The 8,363-nt window shown below is 46.4% G+C and overlaps 1 pseudogene; it reads right to left on the reverse strand.

Moving 5' to 3' along the window:
- Positions 1-987: 987 nt before the first annotated feature.
- On the reverse strand, positions 988-6,937 carry LOC129647206 (apolipoprotein L3-like; annotated as a pseudogene).
- Positions 6,938-8,363: the final 1,426 nt, after the last annotated feature.

Here is an 8,363-nt window from a genome sequence, read left to right on the forward strand (position 1 = left end):
ATGAAATTTAGAGACATTTGCTTCTTGGAAGAAAAATTATGACCAACCTAGATAGCATATTTGAAAGCAGAGACATCATTTGCTGACAAATTCTGCTATAGTCAAAGCTATGATTTTTCCATTAGTTATGTACGGATGTGAGAGTTGGACCATAAAGAAGGCTGAGCACTGAAGAAGTGATGCTTTTGAACTGTGGTATTGGCAAAGACTCTTGAGAGTCCCTTGGACAGCAAGGAGATCCAACAGTCCACCCTAAAGGAAATCAGTCGTGAATATTCATTGGAAGGACAGATGCTGAAGCTGAAACTCCAATACTTTGGCCACCTGATGCAGAGAGCCGACTCATTTGAAAAGTCCCTGATGGTGGGAAAGATGGAAGGAGAATGGGATGACAAAGGATGAACTGGTTGGATGGCATAACTGGCTCAATGGACATGAGTTTGGGTAAACTCCGGGAGTTGGTGATGGACAGGGAGGCCTGGCGTGCTGCAGTCCATGGGGTTGCAAAGAGTCGGACATGACTGAACAACTAACTGAACTGAGCTGAAGAACTTATACAAAATTTTAAAAGGATAAATATGTACATAGATACACGTATAATGGAATCATTTGCTATACACCTGAAGCTAATACAATATTGTAAATCAACTATACTTTAATAAAACGTGGAAACAAACAAGTCACTCCCTACTGAGTTTAAAGGTGAGTTGATGCTGGAGAAGTAGGGCTAGAGACCATCACCAGGGGAAACCCTTCTCCCTGGAATATTGGACCCTGGGGAGGGTGATAGAGGAGCCCCTGCTACTTGTGCTGGATCTCTACAATCCTAACTCTTTGGCTTTCTCCCATTTTCAAAGCTCCCCTATTCCTGGCCTCTCATTGCTAGTCTCCCTGTCTCTCCCTTATTCTGCCCTCAGTGTCTTCTTCAGTCCAAAATAAGTGCTTTCTCCCCTTGACCCTGCACGCGTCCCTGGTCCCTGCACTGCTCTAGGGGTGGCCCAGTCGGGCCCTATTGCAGACTCTCATAGATCCAGGTGAGCTTCTCCAACTTCTTCTCCAGCTCCCGGGCTTTCTGCCTCATGTTCTCAGCCGATGCTGTCTTTGCCCCCTCCTGCAAGTCCTGTGCATCTTTTGCCAGGGAGTACACATCCAGCCCCATGGATAAAGCTGGCAGAACTCCACTCCTGATGCGGGCTGTTCTAGTTGCTGCCAGAGCTGTGCCTCCGAAATGTGTACTCACCTGCTGGTCACTTTGGACAAGGACTTGCCCGGTGGTTATGCAGTGCTGAGCAGTGGGTAGTAATTCAGGGTTGCCTCTGGCCACCCTGATGGCACGAATATGCCTCCCAAAATCTTTAACTTTGTAGAGATCATTTACATAGGATTTTATTTCGGCTGTGTTAAGGTGACTGGCCTGGGTTCTGCTGATGACAGGTTTACATTTTCCATCACCATGGTGGAAATACCTGTTACAGCAGATGCTGCTCCCAGCCCTATTCCAGTGGCTGAGAGTCCCAGACTGAGGCCTACCATAAAGGGTGCCAGAACCAGCCCAAGGATGCTCAGGGTGCCAGACGCAATGCTGGTGGAGGAAGCTACCACATTGGAGATAGTGCAGTCCCTGTGCACCTTGTCAACATTGTCTGCGAGCGCATGGAGCTTTTTTATGTTCTCCTTCAGCTCCTGTTTTACCTGAGGAAACTCCTTCAAAAACCTCTCCTTTTTCTGCTGTTATTTTTGGAGCCTGTCTTGGTCTTCCCTGGCCAAGACTGTTTGCACCTTGGTCAGATATTCACGGAGTACATCTGCCTCTTCCCTGTAACAATGAACATTAAAGCCTTAGAAAGACAGTTTGCTTGTCTATGAAACAGGCTCAACAAGGTCTATCCTGCATAAACCACAGAGATATTATTATAAATCACAAGAATTTTACTAATGTAATAATTTTTCCAACCTTCCTGGAGTGTGTCGCCATGCCTTTCTCCAATATGCATATGATTATACATGCAAAAAATAAATTATTTTCTAAAGATATGCAGGCTAGATTGGAGTTTTTACTTTCAGCTTGTGCTTCTGTTTGAATTTTTTTTATCATATACCTTTATTTTAAAAACATAAAAGTTCAAACATCTTTTTTTTCAAAATCGAAAACAAACTTTAAAAGATTAGGATCCATTATAATTGATTTGACCATTGGATGAGAGCCAGAGAGCTTGTTTTAATCTGTGACTTTAATTCATAATGTGCTTTTTGGTAAGTCCCTTTCATTTCTCAATTCATAAACTCAAGATAATATAACACAAAAGATAATCTTTGAGGCTTTTGGATGAATAATGACCGATGTCTGAGTCTTACACCCCAAAGACTGTTTAAAGCAGTTTGGGAATCCACTGTTTTACTTTCTCAAGGGGAAAATGGAATTTGGCCATGGAACTTTTAGCTACTGACAGATCTGGTGGACCATGATGTTTATAGGCCAATGCAGAAGTCATAAAACGGGTTGTCACCTTTGTTCTTCAATCGACCAAACAAGCAAAAATCACAGCAAATCTTGCCAAAGTTTCCTTTCTAGTTACTCTGAAATATAAAGGGCTGTGTTCCAAAAGAGATTAAAAGCCCTGGCAGTATCATTTTATTTCACAGCAATGAAAAACATCACCATGCTCGTTGTCATTTCTCATTAATAATGTCAGAATGTCATGAAGATATTTTGGCATTTCAACTTTGCTTTTTTTCTATTTTTTTCAAGTAATTATGCAGAACCAGAGTTAGCATTTTTACATAAGTCTATTACTGATTTCAGGAGAAGGCAATGGCACCCCACTCCGGTACTATTGCCTGAAAAAACCCATGGATGGAGGAGCCTGGAAAGCTGCGGTCCATGGGGTCACTGGGGGTCGGACATGACTGATCGACTTCACTTTCACTTTCATGCATTGGAGAAGGAAATGGCAACCCACTCCAGTGTTCTTGCCTGGAAAATCCCAGGGACTGGGGAGCCTGGTGGGTTGCCGTCTGTGGGATCACACAGAGTCTGACACGACTGAAGTGACTTAGCAGTAGCAGCAGCAAACCCTCATTTGGATATTGTTAGTGCTCCATATACTTGTTCAATCATGGAATAAATAAGCGAAGGTCATCTTAGGATACCTTTAACTTAAGAGAGATATTTGATAAAGACACCTCAAAGGCAGACCAATACCATCACTTCCAGAATGTGTGTAAAATGGTAACTTCACAGATAAACAAAGAGAATTGATTGGGATTAGAGCAGAAAACCCTTCATTCAAGGACCTTAGTGTATTGTGAGGAGCCCTCTTGTTCTTTGCTCTTGGCTGCTAGGATATGGTCACTAGGCCCCAAGAATATTCTGGCTGATAAGAATGTCCTCTTCTGCCTGGGACTTTGGCCATTGGACAGTATGATGAGTTGACATGTGGTGGGCCTCTGGGCCACGTGGTATCAGTTCTGGCCTCTGGAGGAGCTGGGCTCTAGGGCAATAGTCTGAGCTCTGGGAGGGGCTGGAGATGACAGGTCAGGGTAATTTTTTGTTAAATAGGGTGAGCACCCTGGTGGGCAGTGCTCCATGTGTCCTGCCACACTGGATCCAGGACAGTAATGCATCCTGGGGACAATGGAAGCTTCGTGTGTGAAACCTGCCTAGACTTTGCCCTGTGGCTGATGGGAAACTTCATCCTTCCCTGTAATAAACCGTAACCGGAATCCTGAAGCTTTAAGTGAGTCTGGGCATCCTTCTACAGAGTTCTAGAGTCTGAGAGTAGTTGTGGGATCCCCCAAATTTGCCCTTGATGGGAAAAGTAAGAACAGTCCAAGGACTGTGCCCTCACACTTTTCAGATTGGCTAACTGTGCACCTAGAATTCTATTTCTTTTTAATCAAAACTCAGCTAGAAGGACCCTTAACGATCATTTTGCCTGGATTCTGCTCTCACCCAAGCCTGATACCCTTGGCCTTCTCAGCAGAAAGACACTGGGTCTGTCCACTGCCCATATTGACTGGGAAGCAGGAGATGTGCTGTGAGCCCTGTTCTTTGTGGGCCCTCCAGCCCACCTCACTGACTCCTGACCCAGCGCCGAGCACCCCTGACCTCTCAGGGGTTACATGTTAATTTGTGACAGCTTCATGAGCCTGCACCCCAAGGCTGTGTGCAACTTTATGGAACCTCTAAAGAGTCAAGAGACTTGAGGAAACACCCATCTGAACGGCTGAGCCTGAAGAGACCAGCACTTGCACAGCTGGTGGAGGAAGTGTTTTCCTCTTTGGTGGGGATGAGTGAGGCTCCTCAGAATCGCTCAAATGACACACAATCACAGCCACTTACTATGACCCTGGAGGGCTCACTGAGCCACACGGCCTTCCCAGTGACAGGGCGGCTCCATGTAGACTAGAAGAGGGTCCCAGATGGAGTGAGAATCCAGGTCCCAGGAAGGGTATGGAGGGCAGGGTCTCCCAGGGCCCTCTAGCCCAGCTTGAGGGGATCCCATCAGGAAGGGAAGAAATGTTCCCTCTCCCACTCCCAGGACCTCTGCTAGGGTCACAGCCCCTTCAGTTCTGTGTCCTTGGGGCCCACTCTCCTCACTCTAGTCCTGGCCTGCTGCCCAAGCCTGCCTACTAGTCCTCCAACCTGGACCCTCTGCTCCACCCTGACCCCTAGGTCTGACCCTGGTCCAGGCCTCCCTGGTTCTTTGGACAAGATGATTGCATTTTGTTCCCCACCACTGACTCTGCAGTTCACTCTGAGGCCGTCACTACAATCCATCAGATTGAATTGCTATTCCCACTGGACACATAATACATAACAAATTTGGGACTCAAAGTCTGAAACCCACAGGCCCAGAGTTGGGCAGGGCTAGATCCATGATCCCACCAGGTCCAGCCAGTTCCCCTCCAGCCTCTCTGCCTTATTGGACAGCAGGAACCTGCAGTGTTCATATAATTCCTAAGATGGGGAATGAAAGAATTCTAGTCAGAACCCCGGAACACAAAATGATGTTTGGGTCAGGATTTTCAGACTTGACCCAAAGGAAGTCCTTCTTTTTTCTCATCCTCAGGAAGAAGGTCCCTGATCTTCCCAACAAGCTTATTTTAAAATTAACATTGACTGAGCACCTACTCTGTGTCAGCAATCATGAAAAGCACTTGCGTGCATGATCTCAGTGTCCTCACAATAAAACTGAACAGAGGATGAAGCAGAGAGTAGTTCAGTAACTTGTCCAAGGTCATATAACATACCTTCCTTGCAGGTTTTGTCTCTTCTCAACCCAACGCCATCAATGCCAACAAATAACACGGAGGAAATATTCCACATAGGATCTTGAGGAGGAACATCCTTGCCCCCAACCAGAGGATCTTCCTGGAGGAAAGTAGCCTGGGAAAATCTTCCTGGGGGCATGTTGGTGACATTCCTGGTGTACCTGCATGGTTACCTGGACAAAATCGGCCTCGATCACAAAATTCTTCCAGGGTTCGTCTTCAGTGAGCAGGAATTGCAGTTGTTCCCATCTCACACTCTCCCGGAAATACTCAGTGACATCCTCAAAAATGCTTTGGCTCTCCAGACAGGAAAATAAAAATTGAAGATTCGAAAAACTATGGTGTGATGTAAACAGTATCAAGTATAAGTGGTTAAGGTTCACCTTTCTGAGCAGCATTCATCTGGCATGCTGTTGATGGATTTATCTGGGGTCTCAGGTGGACCGTATGCACCAGCCCCAATTCATAAGTTAATGCCCAGACCCACCGACTCTGCAATGACTGTATTAGAAGATAGGGGGCTTTAAGGCAGTAATTAGGTGAAATGAGGCCTCAAGTGTGGGACCTTAATTCAGTAATATCAGTGTCCTTATTAAATGAAGAGACATCAGATCTCTTCCTCTCTCTCTTCCCTGAAGTATTAAGTGTTCTTAGGTTTTCTTTTTCTCATGCATCACTAAGGGAGAAAGGTGAGCATCACTCAGGGCTCACATGGAGGGAACCCACAGCACTACATCTGTGTGTTGACTGATTAGGGTGGTGTGGGTGGAGGAAACAACTGAGCACCTGGGTGTCTGCATGGGCATTTGAGAACAAGAGAACTAGTACCTGCCTGAGGCAGTCACCTGGTAATCAGGTGTTTATATATGGGAGCACTGGGCAGGTGCCCTAGCACAGCACAGGAGAGGGGGATTCTAGAGAAGGGGAGAGGTTTCTACTTGGAACTAACACATTCCAGGTAGAGGGGACAGCACGGCACTAGGCAGGACCTACTATGTGGTAGGCCCTGGCCCAGGCCATGGACACACATTATATTCAGTTCTCATCACAACATAGGGAAATATTCATCTCATTTTACAGGTTAGGTCAGAAAAGGTGCTCCAGATCTGAGAGGCAGGTGTGGGAGCCAGCAAAGGCCAGATTGGGGTTCAGTTTAGAGTCCACTGACCCTCACAGAGCAGCTGGGTGGAGAGCAGGGCGAGAGGTGGAGGAAACAGCCTCTGTGTTGATACCCCAGGGTCTGGGATCAGAAGGAGACTTGGAACAAGGGAGAGGGCAGGAGAAGCTGCTGGGGACCTCCTCTCTCTGTCCCACCCGGCCTTGGGGACTTGCTCTGCTGTGCCCGCCCCCTCCATGGGCTGTCCTGGCCTCACTTCTGAGTCATTAGCTGGGGGTCAGGAGGCAGGGGGAGGAAGTTAGCATCTTGTCTGTGGCTCCCTGAGGAGAGGACCAGGAAAGAGGCTGTGGGGACAGACCGCCAATTGTCAGGGGACTCCGCATGGCCTCTCTGGGGGATGCTTATCCACGCCTTTCTTGGTTCTTGATAACTGGGCAGGTTGATTTGGCCTGGAGCCACCACCCTCAATTCTGGGTCACAAGTAGGAACCTGCCAGAGCCGAGGTGGCTGACTACCTGAGCGGTCCCTGGGATCTTCTGAGCTCATGGTGGCAGCAGCAGGGTCTCAGAGATCTCCCTTCAGCTCACCCGTCCGTGTCAGGCTGGAAGAAGGTGTCGTTTCACCCTTGGGGAAGAGAAAACAGATTGTGGGTTTGATTGCATGTGAGCAGTGGCTGAGGGAGCCATGAGGGGCGAGGTCTTGGGTGGTTTCCCCTGAGACAGCCACCAGTGCCACCTGGGCCTTAACCCAGCATGGTTCTCTGTCCCCTGGGCTCTGCAGATCACATGTTAAGGAAAGTTACTCATCTTCCCTCCGTCCTCCCCAGTCAGAGTTCCGCTCTCCTGTTGGGGTACGAGAGAGGATAATCAGACAGGAGAGAGCCATTTGCGAAGTTATAGGAGCAATAAAACCAGAGACAGAAGAACAGGCAGGAAGGGTTCCCCTGGAAATTACATGAGGTTGGGAATGCTTGTGTTACTAATTGGTTATAGGTGATATTGATCCACTGTCTATGACATGCAGGCTCCTGAAACTCATGTAAACTTAGGTCAGTCCAAGTTTTCCCATTTCTGCTGGAGCCCAGCCTTGAACCCAAGTCTTTCTGATCCAAATTCCAGGTTTCTGATGACTATGCTCTACTTGCTTTAATGTACAAAATGTCTTTTTGTGGATGCATGCTAATCGGAAAATGACTCTTTTTATTGCAAAATGATGTTATGCACTCTGTGCTCGAGTCTCTGCCTTGATAAAGTTCCCGGTGGTGTAGCTCCCACGGCCCACATCTTCCTCACTTCTGCAATAGCCTTTATCTCACAAACCTTTTTTCTGGAGTCCCACCAGCCCCACTCCAATCCCTGCAGCCCTGCCCTGGTCAGCTGAGGACCTGAATGGTGTCATCTTTGCTGTCCACTCCTGATTGTTGGACTTCAGGCTGTTTTAAAATCTTTATGTAAGTAATAGTGCAAAGAACACTCTTCTTGCATAAAACTTTGCCTCCATTTAAGATTCTTTCATTAAGCTATTTCTAGAAGTAGAATGATTGGATCCAAGGGTATCAACACCTAACATTTTTTCATACTTAAGCTACTTTATTATGCAAAGAAACTGTAAAAATTTACATTCACAGATATCATATGTGACGGTGTCCATCCTTTGTCTTACCAGTTCTCTGTTATTTTTTTAAATAGCAGATCTTTACATAGAGAGAACTTCTTTTGGTTCCGGTTGTGACTATCTTGTGTTGGGAGATGAGAAAATAAGCGTGTTAATTATACTAAGGGAGTATTTTAAGAAGGCGAAAGAATACTTATTTAAGTATTCTTGCTGAGACCTGACTGAAATGACAGTAAAGGTCCTTATAGTTACAGTAACAGCTACTTGTGAGAGTGGCTTGTATTTCTGATTTTGCTCTGCACTGGTAGTTACTCTAAGACTTTATAAATTATAATCCATATTGTTCTGATAACCAGGA

This window comes from Bubalus kerabau, chromosome 1 (assembly GCF_029407905.1).
Source record: "Bubalus kerabau isolate K-KA32 ecotype Philippines breed swamp buffalo chromosome 1, PCC_UOA_SB_1v2, whole genome shotgun sequence".
Classification (NCBI taxonomy): Eukaryota; Metazoa; Chordata; class Mammalia; order Artiodactyla; family Bovidae; genus Bubalus; species Bubalus kerabau.